General features: G+C 42.5%; 1 long non-coding RNA gene across 2 annotated transcripts in view; it reads left to right on the forward strand.

Moving 5' to 3' along the window:
- The window catches only part of LOC144071188 (uncharacterized), a 51,468-nt gene extending 35,007 nt beyond the window's left edge, over positions 1-16,461 (forward strand). For both annotated transcript variants that reach the window (XR_013299573.1, XR_013299572.1), the window contains 2 exons: positions 5,516-5,631; positions 16,325-16,461. This is a non-coding gene — a long non-coding RNA (uncharacterized LOC144071188). The remainder of the gene's footprint in view (positions 1-5,515; positions 5,632-16,324) is intronic.
- Positions 16,462-21,752: the final 5,291 nt, after the last annotated feature.

Genomic DNA, 21,752 nt, shown 5'->3' on the forward strand with positions numbered 1-21,752 from the left:
GAAATGTAGTTCTCGGTCGCATGGATTGTCATTTTTGAAACGAGGGAGATCATATTTAGCCACCGTTCGACCCACGTTAGCTTGCGGCTACTAGCGTCTCATCAGTTCGGATGGACTTGAAGCCATTTTTCCCTGTTTAAAAATGTTTTGGTGAGATCCGTAGAGTCTGTTTTTGTATAGTAAACCCATTTTTAAATAGCCATACGATTTGGTACGAACAAAATGTTTGCATGTGGCTTGAAAGCAAAGAATAGCCTCTCTGAATCGATGGTTTGCTAAAAGCATCTGTGTAGTGCGTGTGCTGCCCTTGCGTTAGCCACGGGGCTCCAGGCAAGACACTAAGCGACCCATTTGTGAGTTCATTGGAATGTGTTTTCCGCTTATTAAGCATGGAGTCAGTCATATGTTCCCTTTTGTAAGAATGCACAGAAACGTAGTTTGTGTATCTTAAATTCTTTACACCGTTAAAAGCGTTAGAACCTGTCGACTGTCTCCATTGACCTCCATTGGAAATTCAGTTGAACATTTTTTTTCAGGACATGCATTTTTGAAACCCTAACTTTTTGAAAGTAGCCAAGTGTGACCGAATATTGCAGTTTTCAAGACTGATCTTGGTTTTCTGTTCTCAAAGCGATAAGCCACATGCAGTCCTAGCAATCTCGGCCAATCGACTGATTGCAATTCCCTGTATTAAGCGATAAAAGATTTCATGTGGGCCGGACCATTTTAGATATAATATTTAGATTTTTTTAAATAAATGGATTAAAAGAACTGGATTAAAATCCCTGAATATTCAGTTTTTTATAGCTCTAAAACAATGTTTATTTTAGCTTTTTTTTTTAAATATATTTTTAGATTTTACAAAATGATATTTGAACTAAAAACAAAAAAATGGATTAAAAAATTAAAATGATTGATTTAAAAGGGGGAAAACCAGGAAATGTAATATACATCTATACATTTGGCCCCCTGGCCGCCACTTTGACACATGTGGACTAATAGTTTCTCAGAAATAGCACGCACAATGATTTTTCTTAAGATTTTCCCTTCAAAGTAACACATTTGTACTCCCTATTAAAACCATGAATATCGAGGTGAAAATTGTGTATCAGGGGGCGGCTTATACGCGAGAAATTGGAAAATTCACACCTGTGGCTTAAAGCATAACAATATTAGCAATCAACGATGACTTTTTCATCTCCTACCAGTGACCGAGACGATCTGGATTAGACCCCAAATGGCTAAAACGAGATCTGTTTTACAAAAAACATACTTTTTAGAATATTTTTGTCCCGTACAAATGTTGTGATACAGCGTACACAGTTTGAAATAATAAAAAAAAGACATAAAATACGGGGAAAAACGTATACGTTGACAGCTATGCCTGTGGCTCTTTCCGCTTCCTTCGAGGACGTTTTGACAATCCAATCAGCGACCGATCTCTTCGCCATCTCTGACCCCTGAGCCAGGTCAGACATTGACCTCCCCCCCCCCCCCCCATCTCCAGACTTGCCTCAGCCTTTTTCCGCGCGAAGTCCATTACCCTACATTTACCGCGGTGAGCGCTTTGTCATCCGGACTGAGGAACGCTCACCCAGATGGACGATTAGTCATCACCGCGTGTTTGCGTTCGCGGAGACCCCGCGACGTTGCCGCCCGCCGGTGCCTTCGGCTGACCTCGGGATCGCCGTGATTACTACGGGGACGGCGCCGATGGTCGTAATGAAGATCGAAGAGGCCTTCCCTCGCTCGCCTTGGTCGTCTCATCTTAACGCTCGGCTTGTTTGCAAACCTTTCGTAAGGGGGGCCATCGAAGGGGGCGCCGCTAGATAAAAGTTAGCTTTCCGCGCCACGGCGGCGGCCTAATGCGATTTCACAGCCACGACTCGACAAAAGCAAGAAGATTAAATGCTCACTCTTAGCGCTAATGCTCATCATCACCTGCCTCGGAGAAAGAAAAACACAACAGAGGCGTGTTTGTTGCATGCCTGCTGTTAGCGAGGATAATAAGGCGCCGAGGGGAAAGGGTGGGCTTTTTTTTTTAACCCCTCCCTCTTTTTGGCCTCCGGCAGAGGAAAAAAACAAAGTTTACGCCGCCGTCAAAGTTTGGATTTGTCTTGTCCCACCTGGGCTAGTTAGAGCCATGGCAGCTCATCAGCTGGCACCAATTGCTCAGTGGACATGTTAAAAGCCCATTTAGTGCCGAGATACCAGCGTACGTGTGTTTGTGTGTGTGTGAGACACTCGCGTCCAAACACATCTGCCTGCCTTTAATTAGTTTTAGCTCGGCGAAGGGAGTGACCAGTCTCACCGGTCTTTAATAAAAGCAGACAAAGGGTATTTATCATGGTAAGAATACACAATTGTGTATTCTTTCAGTTAAAGTCACTTTGATCTGTACTGCAGTTTGTTTTGAGGGTGTTCATAGTACCGGATTTTCTCGCATATAAGCCGCCTCCGCGTATAATAATAATATTTTTTTACTTCAGTGCGAATATCACCGTGGATTTTTATGAATTTACAAAAAATGTAATTAACCCCCCCAAAAATAAAATAATATTAATAATATTTTGTGTTTATTTTTTTTATTTCAGTGCTTACAAACTTACAAAAAAATGTAATTAACAAAAAATGTAATTAACAAAAAAATGTAATTAACAAAAAAATGTAATTAACAAAAAAATGTAATTAACCCAAAAAATGTAATTAACAAAAAATATATAATAATAATAATTATTTTTTTTTTTACTTCAGTGCTGAGTTCTACTAGCAAGCGGAGGACAGGGGAGTGGCTTCCGCTTGCGAATATCACCGTATATTTCCACATTTGTATGAATTTACAAAAAAAATGTAATTAACCCCCCCAAAATTCCCCTAGAAAAAAAACGCAATGTTGTGAAACCGCAATAGTTGAAGCTGCGCTATTCGAGGGATTACTTAAATAGGTTCTTGCCGTCTCGAGGTCCACCAATTGCCCATAAAGCGCTTAAACCTGAACCCAGCGCAAAGTGAGACACATAAAGAGCCATAGTGCGTATGACGTGAACATCGAGGGCCGCTACGGCGAAATCCTGGCAGCCATCCCTTGTGGGTTCCACCTGTGTGCACCTCAGCTCTGCTCCATTTAGTCTATGTTTTTAGAAATTCACACACACACACACACACACATACGCACACACACATCCTTCCTGCCGACTTTGCTCCTGAGCTCCGTTGGCAGGGGTGTAACAACAGGAGGGAGAGGGATCAGGTGGCCCAGGCTAACAGACGGAAGGAGAAGGGTAAAAGGAGGGAGGGCTTGACAAATGAGACTTGTCAGGTAACATCCACAGATGCGAAGGGACGGAGGGGAAGAAGAAGAAGAAGAACCGGCAGGAAAAAAAAAAAAGAAAAGTTAAGGGAGGGGGGGGGGGTCTGTCAGCTCATATTGGGCCCTCAGCAAAAAAGAGAGGGGAATGAAAAAAAAAATCTCTTGCCCTTTCCTGAAAAAAAGCGGAGTCAGTCGAGGGGAATGCATTTTCGAGGAGTGGGCGGGGGAGGGGGGCGTTTGGAGTGGCCCCGTTTTGCGCCTGAGCACCACTTATTATTCGGGGTGGGGAGACGGTCGCCGCCGTCGAGCCGCTACGCTCTGGATGTGGATTCCGATTTCGATGGCTATGATCAAAAGGTGGGTGGGTGGGGTTTGAGGGGGTTAGGATGGGGAATTTAGGTCAAGACTAGGACGTTTTTTATTTGGCGAGGGAGTGGGAATTCGGTGAAATGGGCGAGTCGGCGATGGGAATTGGACTTCAACTTGATGGGGGAAATTGGCATTGTTTTGTAGCGGGAATTTGCGGGTGGTCGAAAGTTGTGAAGCACACGTGTGAAGCATTTCCTCAAAATATGGTGAAGTCGTTCTTGTAAGAAGTCCGTTTTTTTAGATACGTTTTTCAGTCAATCATTGAAAAAATCCAGATGTAGCAATTCTCGGAAATAGTTTGACCACTTTTGCCTAAAAAGCAGAAATGAATGAAAGCAGAAGTGAGTGGAAGCAATATTAGTCGATATCATTTCAGTGTTGCAACATTTCAGGGGAAAGATGTCACTATAAATGGCGTTCACGTCAAAGTATTGAGAAGGTAAATCAGATATTTTGTAGACCTCTGATGACGGTAAATAAATAAAGTTTGAATGTTAGTTACGATATTCATCTAAACTGGGCGCACGTGATTTAAATGAATGGACTGCTTTTATTGTCATTATACAACAAGGGTGTCAGACTCGGGTTGGTTCGCAGGCCGCTTTAACGTCAATTTCATGCGGGCCGGACCATTTTAGATATAATATTTAGACTTTTTCTTTTATAAATGGATTAAAAGAACTGGATTAAAAGCCCTGAATATTCCGTTTTTTATAGATCTAAAACAATGTTTATTTGAGCTTTTTTGTATGTTTTTATATTTAACAAAATGATTTTTGAACTAAAAACACAGCAAAAATTGATTAAAAAATGACAATTATTGATTTAAAAGGGGGGAAATCAAGAAATGTAATATACATCTATACTCTTCATTTGAATTTGATCCTAAAACAGAAAGGACCATTAAAAACTTGGCACCTAAAAATGTATGACATCACTAACTTGACAACCATGTGCATTGTTTTTTGATTGGACCTGGAAGGAGGACAATTTCCGCTATCATATTTCCACGACGACTCGCAATTGTTCCAGCATGTTGACGGCTCTTCAAAAAAAAAAAACGTGAATTTTGGCGCTCATCTCGCCAATTGACTTCCGTGCGACGAGCCGCAAAAGTCCGCCCACTCGCTTCACTTTTTTCGGCGTTCCAAACGTTCCTCCCGTCACCGTCCAAGCAAACCCGACCAGATTAAACGTAGCCGGCGGCCATCGTCACATTCCCGTTTCTCATCGTCGCCCGCAAGCCCGCCATTCAAACCCTCCCCCCCCCTTTTTTTCGTTTGTTTTCCTCTCGCTTCTGGCCTGCGATTGATAAGAGCCAATCCCTGACAATGCTTGGCACAAGATTGGCGGCGAAGGACCCGCCGCATTGTGCGCCGGCCTCGCGTCTGTTCGGACTCGTTGACGGGGAAGATGGGGACGCGGCTCGCTGTTTATCTCACCTCTTTTAATTCCAGATGGCTCTCCGCGTAAAGAACGGCGGGCTTTCCGCTTCCTGGCCGCCTCACGTTCTCATTTCCTGCCTCGCCGCCACCTCTACGGCGGCGGCGGCGACTCTGTCCGGGTTGCGGGATCGCTTTCAAGTCCTCGACCTGCCAAAAAAGCAGGCCGAGACTTGGGAGGATTTCTCAGATCTCCGTGACCACTCATGTTTGAGTTTGACTTTGATTTATTTAATATTTAAAGGGACAGTACATATTAATCAACCTATACATTGATTCATTCATTTCCTAAACAGCTTCAACCGCACTAGTGTCGCAATTTAGAGTGTTCAACCAGCTAGCCTAGCATCTTGAAACTATTCATTCATTTTCTGAACCGCTTTATCCTCACAAGGTTCGCGGGGAGTGCTGGAGCAAGCTGACTTTGGGCATGAGGCGGGCGACACCCTGAATCGGTGGCTGGCCAATCACGGGACACGAGGAAACAAAGGACAACCAACCATAGCAAGGGTGAGCCAATTTAGAGCGTTCAACTAGCTACCCTAGCATGCATATTTTCTTATCCCAACTGACTTTGGGCCAGAGGCTGGGGACACCCTGAATTGGTGGCCAGCCAATCACAGGGCACGAGGAGACAAAGGAAAACCAATCATAGCAAGGGTTAGGGAATATAGAGCGTTTCACCTGGCTAGCCTAGCATGTTTTTTGGCATGTGGGAGGAAACTGGAGTACCCGGAGAAAACCCAAGCAACCCGGGGAGAACATGCAAACTCCGTACAGGTGGACTGACCTGCATTTGAACCTAGGGCCCCGGAGCTGTGAGGCAGATGTGCTAACCACTCAAGTCATGAACATATAAATATTCACGTGAATGATTTCATACATGTAAATATGTAAGGTTATAGCCAAAGGCTAATTTCCATCTTTAGTCCCTTGTGCAGGGTAAACGATGACACATACACAAAACTAGCTTAGTTTTAGACAGCGTTGTGATTTGATATTTTGTTGGTCTAACAGCCAGGCTTTAAGATGATTGGGCAAGAGGTTCAGAGACGAGAGTTGACGTATGCTAATTGCTATTGACTTCCAGGTATGAAGGTGCTTTGGCTAATTTAGCACTCTTTTTGAAGGGAACTACACAGTCACCTCTAGAGCCAGCCCTTGTTGATGTCTTGGATTTTTTTGGTACAAAATCTTGCAGTGGAAAAGGAGCTTTGTGATGGAAGATTTTGTAAACTAAGGTGGCATATTTAACAGTATTATCCCAGTTCAGGCGTTTGTATTTTTTTGAATATTTGACAGCGGTGGTGCGTTTTTTTGGTTTTCTGCCCAATAATTTCAGAGCTAGCGTATAAACGGTTTCCATTGATTTTAGCGTTGTCTTGCAGGCCGATGACCAACTTGTCAGACAGGAAGTCACGTGTGATATGATCATTGTGTCAAAATACAGTTTGTGAAGATTTTCACGATGCCAATTGCGACTTGGCAGAGCGATCCGCAAGACTTTCCACTTTTGTCTTAAGCTCAATGAATCATAGCATTCTCATTTGGAGCAACAATTGAGTCGGCCCGGCCGCGGACGCGCTCGCCCCGTCAGGACTGATGGACGCGGCGTTCCGGCAGCGGGAGATAATCACAACGTGTCAGCCTCCACCGATCCAAAGTCTTATCGGCGTCTGCCCGCAGCCGGCGTGCCATAAATAACCGCGGGGACGCCCATTTTTCTTTGTTTTCGCACCGTCCTGAGGGATGGAATTTGTCTGCGTGTCAAGCTTTCACCTGCATACCAATGGCGGCGTTAGCCGCAATGATACGAAGGGCGGACAAATGTCCAGAGATGTTGGAGTGCATTGTGGGATGTAAATTGCTCGCCTTGGCGAGCCTTCATTCTTTTGGCGCCGCTGACAGCCATTGGCGGCCAATTATGTGCTTCTGTTTGTCCTTATGCTGGTGAATTCAAATGAGTTTGTCTTCACTTGACGTCCGGCTCATTTGGACCGGATTGGGTTCGAACCCACGACCCCACAACTGCGAGCCGACGTGCTAACCACTTAACCACTAGGCCGCCCTTGACAGTGAATCAAAACTCATCAACATGTGTTGTCAAGAGAAATATATTTAATGCTACTTTGATTTGTTCGTGTACACCGCTCACTTGTTGGTTTTCCACCAATCAGCAGCCACTCGATGATGCGTTCAGGGACTTTTGTAAACTCCGCGAATGGACCAAATCATTGGAAATAACAGCAAAGATTACACGATGCAGAAAAGTGATTCTGAGCACGTCTGGAAACTAAGCAACCACATCAAATGGGAAATAATTTACACGGCATCATGGGAAATTGATCGGGATAAGGCAGAAAATTGAAAGATGAACCTGACCGTTCCATCCCCAATTTGTTTTTCTTCGTGTCATGATTGCTGTTACAAATGAGGCCCCGCCTCCTTCATCTTTGAAAATAAACTCTAGGAAGTGTTTGAAACATGAAATCTTTTTAAAGCCTGCTTTAAACTTCATTTTGTCCACTGTATGGTGACATTTAATGCGTCATGACAACTATAATCGGTACCTGTTTTGGTGTTACAAAGTGAAAACAATTAGTTTCATATGTCTTGTTTCTTCAGTGAAAAAACAGGAATAATGTCACGTCAACATCCCGTTTCACAATTATTGTTCAAAATAGAGGCTCAGCCGTTTTGTATTTTATATTTTAATTAGGAACCAGACCCTGCAGGATTCTTAATAGTTAGCGACGTTTGCTTTCTGTTTGCTTGGAAGAAGCCAGTGTTGTTTACAAGTTCACATTCCAGCTTTGACCCGATGGCAAAATAATCTTCGCTTAACAACTTCCATTCCATGTCAAGAACCTTCGACTTTGTGTTGTTTACCACTTTAATGAACTTTTTATCACAATTGGGAGGGAAAATAACAAAAAAATCTGCGAATCCAGCCTTGCTTTTGAAATATCATTAGCCCAACCTGCCTTGTAAAATGCGCCGTATGTGCTAATATGAGCATTTAGCCCAAAAGTCTCTCTTTAAAATGAATTAAAAAGCTCTTTACACCTTCTCCTAGCTCAGACTCTTAGTCTAATAACATTTATTTTCTTTGTGTGCATCTGCCGGCTTGCTTACCATATGTCTTTGAGGTTATTTATTTCATTTTTTTCGAGTGTCCACGGTGCTAATTGTGGCCTAATGGCCATCCCTCGTCGAGGAGAGTGATAAAAGCCGCTGGCGGTTGGGCAGGGTGCTTTTCCCGCGCCGGCTGATTACTTTGCCTCGTTAATGCACCCCGCTCGGATACAAATGGACGGCGGTTATTGCATCAGGAAGGACGGTGGGCTTGTCAAAATCGCCCTCTCGTACGGACAAGAGGGATAAGGCCTGACGGCTAAAGTGCGAGGGAATATATTTTGGAGAGGCAATTTCATAAGGGGGGAGTAAAAAGCATGGCACAATTATGAAATGAAGCTTTCTCTTTCCATAATGGCCGTTTCTCCACGGGCTATATATGGCGCTAGGCGCTACAGAATGGCTTCGTACTGTTGGGTAGGGGCTAGCGTACAGACTCCTATGGCGAGCTAAAGCGGGTTTTTGGGGGGGAGAAAATGTTTTCCGCTTGCTGATATGGAAGATGATTTTTTTTGAGAAAGATTAAATGAAAGCATCAGGTTGATGGATGGATTTGTTTTTCGATCAGGAGTTCATTGACTGTTTTCAGGTAAACTTCAGTTTGGATTACTGTATTTTTTATAAGGTGTATTTGTTGCTCAAGAAAATGATGACTGAATCAAGGGTATGGCTTATATGTGCACAAATTGGACTTGACATGTAAGGTGACAAAGACGAAACGCCATAACGTCATGACGCCATGATGTCATGGTGTTATGGCATCATGGTGTCATGGCGTCATGACGTTATGGCATCATGATGTCAGGGCGTCATGGCATCATGACGTCATGACGTTATGGCGTCATGGCATCATGACGTCAGGGCGTCATGGCTTCATGACGTTATGGCGTTTCGTCTTTGTCGCCTTACATGTCAAGTCATGACACTGTGACGTCATGACGTCACGGTGTCATGGCGTCATGACGTCACGGTGTCATGACTTGACATGTAAGGTGACAAAGACGAAGCGACATGACGTCATGACGCTATGACGTCATGATGCAATGACGTCATGACGCCATGATGCCATGACGCCCTGACGCCATGACGGCATAACGCTAGACAATGTGGCCAATACGGTCATTTATTTCAAAATAGAGAAAAGATAAACAGATAATATGCTAAACAACATTTATTTAAACAAAAGATAAACAGATAAAATGCTAAACATTTTTTTAAACAAAAGATAAACAGATAAAATGCTAAACTAAATTTATTTAAACAAAAGATAAACATAAAATGCTAAACAAAATGTATTTAAACAAATGATAAACAGATAATATGCTAAACAAAATTTATTTTGACATCTATGCCTGAAATTCAAGAAAAAAACATATCTTGCATAAAATGTGAAAAAACTCACTTGTACTGAATCGCTCAGGGCGCCGCCATCTTACCTAGGGATGACAAACTAGACCGCTATGGACACACTTCCTGGCTGTACTGCTCACGTGACTTCCTTTTTGAATTTGTCTATGTTCAAGCCACTCTCTTTCAGAATATGCAATCCAGCATGCGATCCTTACGATTCATACAAATATGTCAGAAATACCACGTGCAATGATTTTTCTCAAGATTTTCCCTTCAAAGTGACACATTTATACTCCCTATTAAAACCATAAATATGAAGGTGAAACGTCTGAATCAGGGCCCGTCTTATACGAGGGAAATTGCAAAAAAATTTAAGGCCATTTTCAGGGTACGGCCTATAAGCGGAGGCGGCTTATATGCGAGAAATTTCGGTAAATTAGTAAACGGGAAGCCTGGACTCCATTTGTCGGAGACACCCTTCCCATTTCCCTCTTGGTTAAGAACCACGCTGAGCCTCATCCTACATCTGTCCTACACGTCTCTTTATTCGCCATTAAAACCTCCGCCTCCACCCCATCCACCTCCTTCCGTCATCGTCGCGGCAACCCAACGATTTCCTCTCACCGGGAGGCCCCCGACGACTCCGCGTGGCAGTGTCAAACGAGGCTCCTATTTAAGCTCATTAAATGTTTCCGAGAGAATAGGAAATCAATGGTGCATACCGGTCGGTACTGGAGAACTTTTCGCTTTATTCAATTTCCCCTCCCCCTTATCTTCCCCCCCGTCCTCCTCCACTGCACGTGGGGCAACGATGCAGGAAAGAAACTCGCAGACCGACCCACAACGGCGACCGACGTCTTTTGGGGTGGCGCCAAGTGTACCGAGAGTCGCTGCCCACGCTCCCCTTTTGTTCAAAGCTATTGCGGCTGTCTGGCTGACTTCGTTAAACGTCTAATTATCTCCGTGCAAGCGGCCGTATGGAATGTGTGAAAGCACGACGCTTTTTTTTTTAAAGCAAAGCCAAGACAATGGCCTTTCCGAAGAAAGTGATTAAATAAGCACTGTACATCGGGTCGTTTTGTTCCCACATGTTGTGTTCTTTGATTAAAATAGTTACTTTAAGACTCCAAAAACGGCTGTTTTTGGTTCTAATATGAATATTGGTTAAATTGGGTTGGTGGCTTAAAAAAATAAAACAAGGTACAGTAATCCCTCGAATATCGCAGTTAATGTAGACCATATGTGTCAAAGTGGCGGCCCGGGGGGCCAAATCTGGCCAGCCGCATCATTTTGTGTGGCCCGGAAAAGTAAATCATGAGTGCTGACTTTCTGTTTTAGGATCAAATTCAAATGAAGAGTATGGATGTATATTAAATTTCCTGATTTTCCCCCTTTTAAATCAATAATTGTATTTTTTTTAATCATTTTTTTCTGTGTTTTTAGTTCAAAAATCATTGTAAAATCTAAAAAAATATTTAAAAAGCTAAAATAAACATTGTTTTAGATCTATAACAACTGAATATTCAGGGATTTTCATCCAGTTCTTTTTATCCATTTATTAAAAAAAATCTAAATATATCTAAAATGGTCCGGCCCACATGAAATCGAGTTGACGTTAACACAGCCCGCGAACCAACCCGAGTCTGACACCCTTGATTTAATGTTCAACCAGCTAGCTTAGCATGCATGTTTTTGCTATGCTAACCCACAGGTGTCAAAGTGGCGGCCCGGGGGCCAAATCTGGCCCGCCGCATCATTTTGTGTGGCCCGGGAAAGTAAATCATGAGTGCCGACTTTCTGTTTTAGGATCAAATTAAAATGAAGAGTATAGAATTATATTAAATTTCCTGATTTTCCCCTTTAAATCAATAATTGTAATTTTTTTAATCATTTTTTTCTGTGTTTTTAGTTCAAAAATCATTGTAAAATCTAAAAATATATAAAAAAAGCTCAAATAAACATTGTTTTAGATTTATCAAAACGGAATATTCAGGGCTTTTCATCCAGTTCTTTTAATCCATTTATAATTTTTTTTCTAAATATTATATCTAAAATGGTCCGGCCCACGTGAAATCAAGTTGACGTTAAAGTGGTCCGCGAGCCAAAGCGAGTCTGACACCCTTGATGTAGACCAAACATGGCCGCGATAATTGAAAAATTGCAAAGTAAGGTCACCCCTATTATAACTACTTTTTTTGTTTTTTTCCTCAGTTCTGAGTCCTAGAAGCAAAAATGGCTTCCGCTTACAAGTTTCAGCATGGATTTTCACATTTTTATGAACTAAAGAAAAAAAAAAATTAATAGCAGAAAAAATTGTGAATTTGCGATAAGTGAAGTCGCGATAATCGAGGCAATACTATTATTTGTTTTGGTGATGGACATTCAAAAAATGCCAACTTAATTCCGTTAAGAGAGAAATTTTAAGATTGACATCGTCCTATAATCATAGGCAATCCGTGTGAAAAGATTTTAAGCAGTCCCTCAAAATTACTGTCATGTTAAATTGTTTGACAATTGGATAATTAGACTCTTGTTGAAGTAAACTATAAGAAAATTCAAATGGAAAAACCGAATTAGACTAAAATACAATGTATAATTGATGTTTTGAGTGCCTGCTAGCTTAATAATTCTCTACAAGGGAACGTAAAAAAAAAAAAACCAAAACAAAATCTGAAAAGAACAAACACGGGAAGACATGGAAACAAAATTGCCATCTTTGTTTTGGGCCAGATCGGTTTTAAAGAGCGATTTTGTTGTCGAAAAAGCAGCTTGCATTTATTTACAAGCTTCAGAAGTAGTATCAAAATTTTGATGGCAGCTGTGTGACGAAGCATAACATCAGTGTGGAGTTTTCAGCCCAAATGTGTGAAAAGCAACTGTTGCTAGCTAGCACCTTTCATTCTTGGTCTGGTATTCCCGTTAACCATTTTTGTTGACTTATGTGAACAGATTTACTGAGATTTAAATCTTCCCAAATCGAACTTGCTAAAGACGTCAGTGGTTGCCTTGGGAAAAAATCATTCCCGATGATATTCAGAGGTTTCCCCGGGCCCTTTCGGGTGTTTAGCCTCTCACATCGACCTTTACCGTGGAGTTTTACTTTGACGGAGCGTCTTCACTGAATTATTTGGTTGAGTTTTACTGCACGAGGTCGCTTTGGATTTTCTCCCGTTTTCTTCTGTGGCTTCACCCAGGATGTTTCTCGGGCTTCTTATTTTATAAAGCCTCCACGTGTGATTCTGGTCGGGCAACGTGCCATTGGAGCCGGGGCCGAGGGGCTCAATACACCTTCTGTGGATCTGCCGTAATTGCTCCATCGGGGCCATGTCTATGGCCTCGAGCCCGTCACCGTCACTCAATCCTTTTCTATCCGTCGGTCTTTGGCCTCCCCGTGTCCCACCCCCTGCCCCCCCCAAAAAATAATCGGCTTGCCAAACAACACTAAAACCAATTGGAACCATTTATAAGCAAACTCAGAGTATTGGACAGAAAGACAAAAACCCACCACCACTGTCAGATATTTAAAAATTACAAACGCCTGACCTGAGACAATACTGTTAAATATGCTACCTTGGTTTACAAAATCTTCCGTAACAAAGCTCCTCCAACACTGCAAGATTTTATACAAAAAAAATCCAACACATCAACAAGGCCTGGCTCTAGAGGTGACTGTGTATTTCCCTTAAAAAAGACCGCTAAATTAGCCAAAGTACCTTTGTTACTGGAACCTGGAACTCAATAGCAATTAGCATACGTAACTCCTGTCTGTGAAGCTCTTGGCCAATCATCTTAAAGACGAACAGAATTGTGATCACAACGCTGTGTTTGTCTCGCATGTGTCATCGTTTATCTTCAACCTACACAAGGGACTAAAGATGGAAATTAGCCCTCAGCTACAATCGTACATATTTACATCTATATGTTCATTAACATGAACATCACATAGCTCCGCCTCCACTGCAAGATTTTCTACCAAAAAATTCCACCACATCAACAAGGGCTGGCTCTAGAGGTGACTGTGTATTGAGTGCTAAATTAGCCAAAGCACCTTCTCTCTTCATTCCTGTAACTCAATACCAATTAGCATACGTGAACATCTGAACCTCTCGGCCAATCATCTACGAGACGAACAAAACTGCGATCACGATGCCGTCTAAAACGATGCTACGTGTGTGTATGCGTGTCTAGTATGTGTCATCGTTTATCATCAACCCACACAAGGGACTAAAGATGGAAATTAGCCCTCGGCTACAATCTTACATATTTACATATTTCTATTCATTGTCATGAATATAAATATCTTCATTAATATGTGCTGTCCCTTATTACATAAACTCAAGTTGAATGGATATAGCCCGTTTCAAGGACTTCCCCCGAAGAAGCGATGATGAATGGCTAGCAGCTAGCGGTTCTCGGCTGATCAATACGCTGTTTGCCCGAAGATGAGCGTATGACCCCCAACTCTTTTCCACTTTATTTGTGAACTTTTCCATTCCAATCCCTCGGCCTCGATGGGGCCATTGATCTTTTCTCCTCGACTTGTTTTGAATAAAAGACCAGCTCGCTCGCGTCTCTCCAGCCATCCGCGACAACAGCAATTGTAGCGGCCGTGACAAAGCATACATAAACATTGCTTTCCGTCTGATCGAAGACCTATCATGAAAAGATAAGGCATTTTCTCTGCTCGATACAATTTCTGAGGCGACAGAAGGACGTCCACTGACCGGGAAAATTGGGGGTCTTTTGGTTCTTATGTGTTCCTGACACATAGTTCAAGACTGTACAGGTCTGTGTGGATGAGTTAGCAAGAGATTAGCCCAGACAATCTGTGCATCCAATCGCAAACTTAAGGCAGTCTTGGGGTGCGAGACGGGTTCTCCCAGTCAAAATAAATTGGACATCTAGCACCGTCCGTCAATGATAAAGGTTCTTTGAAAGTGCCTCGTAGTTGTGGACATTTGAGTTCGTGGTTGAGAGATTTTCAGACTTTTTTATTTTATATTTCCTCTGTAACATTCATTTTCTGTACCGCCTATCCTCTTAAGGGTCACTAGGGGTGCTGGAGCCTATCCCAGCCAACTACGAGTACCCGGCGGTCAGCCAATCACGGGACGAGGAGACAAAGGACAAACAATGGTCGCTAGGGTTTAACAATTTAGAGTGTTCAACCAGCTAGCTTAGCATGCATGTTTTTGGGATTTGGTAGGAAACCAGAGTACCCGGAAAAAGCCAATGCACGAACGTGGGATTGAGCCCTCGATCTCAAAACTGTGAGGCCGTGGCGCTAACCAATAGGCCTCTGCAGCAACTTCTAAAAAAAGAAAAGTCTGTCATTAATCTTTCATGTTTTGTTATTTTTAATTACTGTATTTTCTCGCATATAAGCCGTTTTTGTAACAAAAAAAATGACGACTGAATCGAGGGTACGGCTTATCTGTGCACAAATTAGACTTGACATGCACAAAACAAACACGAAATGCCATAACGCAAGAAAATGCCGCCGATACAGTCATTTATTTCAATATAGAGAAAAGATAAACGAATAAGACGCTAAACAAAATGTATTTTGATGTCTATGACTGAAATTCAAGGAAAAAAATAACCATATCTTGCATAAAATGTGAAAAAACTTGCTTCTACTCCCATTGCTTGCTCAGGGCGCCACCCTCTTACCTATGGGATGACAAACTAGACCGCTACGGACACACTTCCTGGTTGTACTGCTCACGTGACTTCTTTTTTGAATTTGTCTACGTGCAGCCCACACCCCTTTCGAAATGTGCAATCCAGCATGCGATCCTTACGATTCATACAAATATGTCAGAAATACCACGTGCGATGATATTTCTTAAGATTTTCCCTTCAAAGTGACACATTTATACTCCCTAGTAAAACCATAAATATGAAGGTGAAAATTCTGAATCAGGGGGCGGCTTATACGAGGGAAATTGTAAAATTCAACCATTTTAAGGCGGCTTATATGCGAGAAATTTCGGTAAATTAGTCAACAGGAAGCCTCGACTCCATTTCCTTCCTTTTTGAATTTGTCAACGTGCAATTAGAACGATCCTTTAGGACCATACAGTATCTCGGAATAACACATTTGTAACCCCAATTAAAACCATGAACATGGAGGCAAAAATTGTCAATCGGGGGGCGTCTTATACGAGAGAAATTTTAAAACTCAACGATTTTAAGCCCATTTTCGAGGGTACAGCTTATACGTGGAGGCGGCTAATATCCGAAAAAATACGATAGCAAAACCTTCCGATGTGGGTTTTTGTCAAATAAAACGTGCCCTGGGTCACTTCTTTAGTTCTCTGGGCACATCTGAGCAGTCCCACCTTCACCTCCCCCTCCCCCGCTTTTGATCCGGGCCCCGTGATAGGCCCGTTGTCTCTGTCACCTAAAAAAAAAAAAGCACATTCTCAGCCTGGTAATTGCATGTCTGGCCACCTGTTGGGGTAGAAGCTGTATTTGTGTGTATGGGGGAGTCGTGCGAGCGACCTCTGCTCTCCGCCGTGCCGCCGCACTCAGCGCCATCAGCATTGGGTGTAAGCCCGCCGGGAGTACCAGTGTGAACATGTTCTCTCAAAGTTGATTGGGTTTATCTGTAACCTTGAGCATCACCTCCTCCTGTGAGTTGGTGTGTAAGTCCACGTTTGTGTGTGTGTGGGTTTTCCGCGTCTCCTCATTTTCCCGTGTCTTTCTCCTGCAGAAACCCTTAATGAAGCCGGAGGTCAGCAGCAGCGTCCGGCTAATTGGACCCGGTTTTCCCGAAGCTCTGGCTGCCGGTGATTGAAGTGTCAAGTGTGGGTTGGCCCGGCCGACGTGGGCCTCTCCCCTGGTTTGGTGAGTAGCACCCACGGATGGTGCATCTATTTTCATTTATGCGGGTGCTGTTTTGTCATTGTTTATTCTACCGGAGTCCTCGTAGCGTCCTTCATTAGCACCCGTGTTTTGACTCCCAACTCGATATTCCTTGCCTTCTGTCTACCGCAGGGGTGTCAAACTCGGGTTGGTTCGCGGGCCGCTTTAACGTCAACTTGATTTCATGTGGGCCAGACCATTTTAGATATAATATTTAGATTTTTTTTTTTATAAAGGGATTAAAAGAACTGGATTAAAAGCCCTGAATATTCAGTTTTTTTATGGATCTAAAACAATGTTTATTTTAGCTTTTTAAAAATATATTTTTAGATTTTCCTAAATGGTTTTTGAAATAAAAACACAAAAAAAATGGATTAAAAAATGACAATTATTGATTTAAAAGGGGGGAAATCAGGAAATTTAAATATACATCTATACTCTTCATTTTAATTTGATCCTAAAACACAAAGTCGGCACTCATGATTGACTTTCCCGGGCCACACAAAATGATGCGGCGGGCCAGATTTGGCCCCCGGGCCGCCACTTTGACACATGTGGTCTACCGTATTCGGTTCTCTATGCCGGGATAGATATCAGACCTGGGCAGTTCTGGCGTCCTGGGTTCGATTCCAGTTGGATCCTCACTCTGTGGGGTTTTCGTATTCTTCCCGGGCTTGTGTGAGTTTTCTCCGGGTACTCCGGTTTCCTCCCTCATCTCAAAAAACATGCATGCTAGGCTAATTGTATGCTAAATTGCCAAACCCTAGCTGTGATTGGTTGTTTTTTGTCTCTTCGTGCGCTGCGATTGGCTGACTACCCATTTTTGTGTCCAACTGGTTCCCGTAATTTGCTGAAACAGGCCCCAGCACCCCCCACGACCAGGTAGCCGAGTAGTTAGCGTGTCGGCCTCATAGTTCTGGGGTCCTGAGTTCGATTCCAGGTGGGTCCTCACTGTGTGGAGTTTGCGTGTTCTCCCCCGGGCTTGCGTGGGTTTTAGAGCATCTTAAGATTTTAAATGTATTCCGTTTTAATTCTGACGGTTCTATCTCTGCCAAGTAAAAATGGAAAAATATAAAAAGGAGTATTTTTCTGTTCTGATGTTGTTCAATAAACCGATGACAAGTACATGAACTCATTGGCCGCATTGACGACATAGAATCAATTCCCACGTATAAAACTGAGATCAACAACAGCCGTCCTACTGTGCCAACATTTTTCAACATTTTTATCCACCAATCAACTAATTTCTCCCGTTAACAAATCCACATGGATCGGAGACGACAGTAAAACATGAATAATTTGATGTCTCTCGCTACGAACGACTCATAAATATGACTCCCAAAGATGAGTGACTCGCGTTAAGACTCAACATATTCAAATAATTTGCCTTCATATTTGACGCGAGAGATAAAAGAGCAACTCAAAGGGATTGCAATTCATTTTCCTGGTAGTTTGCCACTAATTTGAATCATTTCTCAGGGCGTGTCGTTTTAAAAACAAACAATAAAAAAACATTATTGCTCAAAAGCAGGATTTTCCAGTTTTATCCCAATTGTACATTCATTCCTGATCCTATCTCAATGTTCTCATACATTTATTTACTCGTACCATGACCTATTCTGCTATGTGAACAGCTACAGGTTAAAAATGCGCCTTGTTAAAAATGCACCTTGTATGGCCTTACACTGTAAGGTGTCCAAGTGGCGGACCGGGGGCCAAATCTGGTCCGCCGGATCATTTTGTTCGGCCCAAAAAAGTACATTTGGAGTGCCCACCTATTTTATGTTGAAATTCAAATGTGGATTATAGATTTAAGTCAAACAGCATTGTCATGTCGTGTGGTTAAATATTCTCATCTCATTTTCTGAACCGCTTGATCCTCATTAGGGTCACGGGGGGTGCTGGAGCCCATCCCAGCTGTCTCGGGGCCAGAGGCGGACACCCATACCTAGTGTCAATTTAGAGCAAGGGTGGTAGACTCGGGTTGGTTCGCGGACCGCATTAACGTCAACTCGATTTTATGTGGGCCGGACCATTTTAGATATAATATTTAGATTTTGTTTTTTTTTAATAAATGGATTAAAAGAACTGGATCAAAAGCCCGAACTATTCCGTTTTTTATAGATCTAAAACAATGTTTATTTGAGCTTTTTTTTCTTGGTGAATGAAAATCTCTTATCATTATGTTCCATATTAAAGTGGAAAACAGATTTTTTTAAATATATTTTTAGATTTTACAAAATGATTATTGAACTAAAAACACAGAAAAAAATGATTAAAAAATTACAATTATTGATTTAAAATGGGGAAAATCAGGAAATATAATATACATCTGTAATCTTCATTTTAATTTGATCCTAAAACAGAAAGTCGGCGCTCATGATTTACTTTCTCGGGCCACACAATGATGCGGCGGGCCAGATTTGGCCCCTGGGCCGCCACTTTGACACCTGTGATTTAGTGTCCAATCAGGGTACCTACCATGCATGTTTTTGGAATGTGGGAGAAAAGCGAAGTACCCGGAGGAAAACCACGCAGGCTGGGGAGAACATTCAAACTCCACACAGGTGGACGTTATCTGGATTTGAACCCAGGACCCCAGAGCTGTGAGGCCGACACGCTAACCACTCATCCACCGCGTTAAAATAATACGTCTCTTTTTTGCCTAGGTTAAGTTTAGACTTCAATTTGTAAGCATCATAATACAAGCAACAAGCTAACCACTTGCTAGCCCCTTTTTTTACATGTTTTTTTTGTACATATTTTATATGTCTGTGTGTGCACTTCCTATCCAAGCTCTAAATCTCATTACACTTGTATAATGACAGTAAAGGCATTCAAATCCAATTCAATCCCACCTTTTCCAGCTCCACATGTGCATCCCTACCCGTGTATATAGATCATAAATGAGCCTTCCGGGACACAGGTGGAGGTCCGTCTTCGGCGCCCTCGCCCGCTCTCACCTAATTTGCCTCGACCCGATGGCCCCTGGCCAATTCCCAGTGGGATTTCCGCAATTACCAAGTCCCCCCATCCATCAGGCAGACACCCACGAAAAAAAAAGACAAACAAAACACATCTTCTCCATTTTTTTCCCTTTATATTTATGTCTCCTAACGGTCTCAGTCACGGCGGAGCTATATCACGCTTTCTTTGCGTGTGGGGGGGCCTCTAATTAGCGGCGCTAACACACACACCGACACACACACACACACACACTCGCTCTTATTAGGGGAAGTTGCGAGTCCTATTGTTAAGCCGCCAGTCGACAGTTGAGGTGGCGAGCTTGTGACGAGGACGGCGGCGGACTATCGGGAAAGAGAGTCTGACATTTACAGATGCAGACTTTTTTTTTTCTCCCCTCCGCGACCGCGTATATATATAATCATGCCGTGCCTTTTGAATTTAATTCACTGAAAATGTCCTTATGACGATGTGTGTGTGTGTGTGACTCTTGTTGAAGGTTAGAAACTTAAAGTATACATATATATCTACTTTTTCATTCCTGCTGCATCAATGCGAAGTCCGTGAAAAAAGTGGAATATTACTTGGAAACTTTAGAAAAATTTATTGATGTCGTTTCAAGATCGGTGGCGCGGTGGAGGAGTGGTTAGTAGCTACGCCTTGCAGGTCTGGGGTCGAGGGTTTGAGCCCAGGTGGGGCGTTATTGTTTAGAGCAAGGGTGGTAGACTCGGGTTGGTTCGCGGGCCGCTTTAACGCCAACTTGATTTCATGTGGGCCGGACCATTTTATATATAATATTTAGATTTTTTTAATAAATTGATTAAAAGAACTGGACTAAAAGCCCTGAATATTCAGTTTTTTATAGATCTAAAGCAATGTTTATTTGAGTTTTTTTTTTAAATATATTTTTAGATTTTACAAAATGATTTTTGAACTAAAAACAGAAAAAATGGATTAAAAAATTACAATTATTAATTTAAAAGGGGGAAAATAGGAAATGTAATATACATCTCTACTCTTCATTTGAATTTGATCCTAAAACAGAAAGTCGGCACTCATGATTTACTTTCCCGGGCCACACAAAATGATGCGGTGGGCCAGATTTGGCCCCCGGGCCGCCACTTTGTTTTCTTCGGGTGCCCCGGTTTCCTCCCACCTCCCAAAAATATGCATGCTAGGCTAGCTAGTTGAACGGTTGGTTGTCCTTTGTTTCCTCGTGTCCCGTGATTGGCCAGCCACCGATTTCAGGGTGTCCCCCGCCTCAAACCCGAAGTCAGCTGGCTCCAGCACCCCCCGCGAGCCTTGTGAGGATAAAGCAGTTCAGAAAATGAAGGAATAATTTCAATATCCATATTTTTTTACCCTTATAAGATACAACATCCAGTAATTTTAGACTTTAAAGTCTAATTTTCACATGAGTTTCATGTTTTAAAAAGTATTGTTTTTGCGAAAAATATTAAAATTATCATTCAAGACATCAAGTTGTATTTTCAAGGTTAATGTTGCAACAGTTTCTTGAATAAAGCACTTTTTTAGATGCAAAAAAATTATAATTTTCCCGCTCTGTGATTGGGGTAAATGTCCAATTAGAAGAGCGTCATAACTTCTCCAAAATGGTGTCAGAAGTTTGTTTACTCGGCAGTGGCTTGTTCATTAAGGCGTGCAAAATGATTAGATTCTGCGGCGGTGCTCATTAAAAGAAGATCCCCAGCAATTAGCCGTCTCCATTATCATTTTTATACGCACGGCTGTTAAAACGCTCATCTGTCCATATTTCACTCCAACGAGAAAGCTCGGGTCGCCGTTGCCGGGCGGAATACGAAGGTGAGGAATGAAACGCTGACCCCTAATTGCACGGGTTATATTGCTCATCCGCAAGACAAATGGCAGGCGTGTTTGATTAATAACTCCGGACTGCCGCCGGGAAGTCTGAAACGAGCTATTTGGAGCTCGCCAAGATGGCCGCCAGTGACTTAAGTAGTCCATTAGCTTAAAACGCTTCTCTTTGTTGCCCCGACGGGGTGTTTTTAAGAGAACGAGACCTGGTTGAATGGCCCCCGAGTGACGTTGCCCTGTTGCCTCCACAGAAAATGCAACTTTTCCGCATTTTGTGTGGGAGCCAAAAAAAGCTTAACTTCATATTCATTGGATTGGATAACTTTATTCATCCCGTATTCGGAAAATTTCATTGTGACAGTAGCATACCTGTCAACCTCTGCCGATAACTGCCCTTATAAATGATTATGATTCCCCTTACAAACCCCCCAAAAAACCTTACAAACACCGTACGCGTACGGTGTTTGTAAGGTTTT

This window comes from Stigmatopora argus, chromosome 3 (genome assembly GCF_051989625.1).
Source record: "Stigmatopora argus isolate UIUO_Sarg chromosome 3, RoL_Sarg_1.0, whole genome shotgun sequence".
Classification (NCBI taxonomy): domain Eukaryota; kingdom Metazoa; phylum Chordata; class Actinopteri; order Syngnathiformes; family Syngnathidae; genus Stigmatopora; species Stigmatopora argus.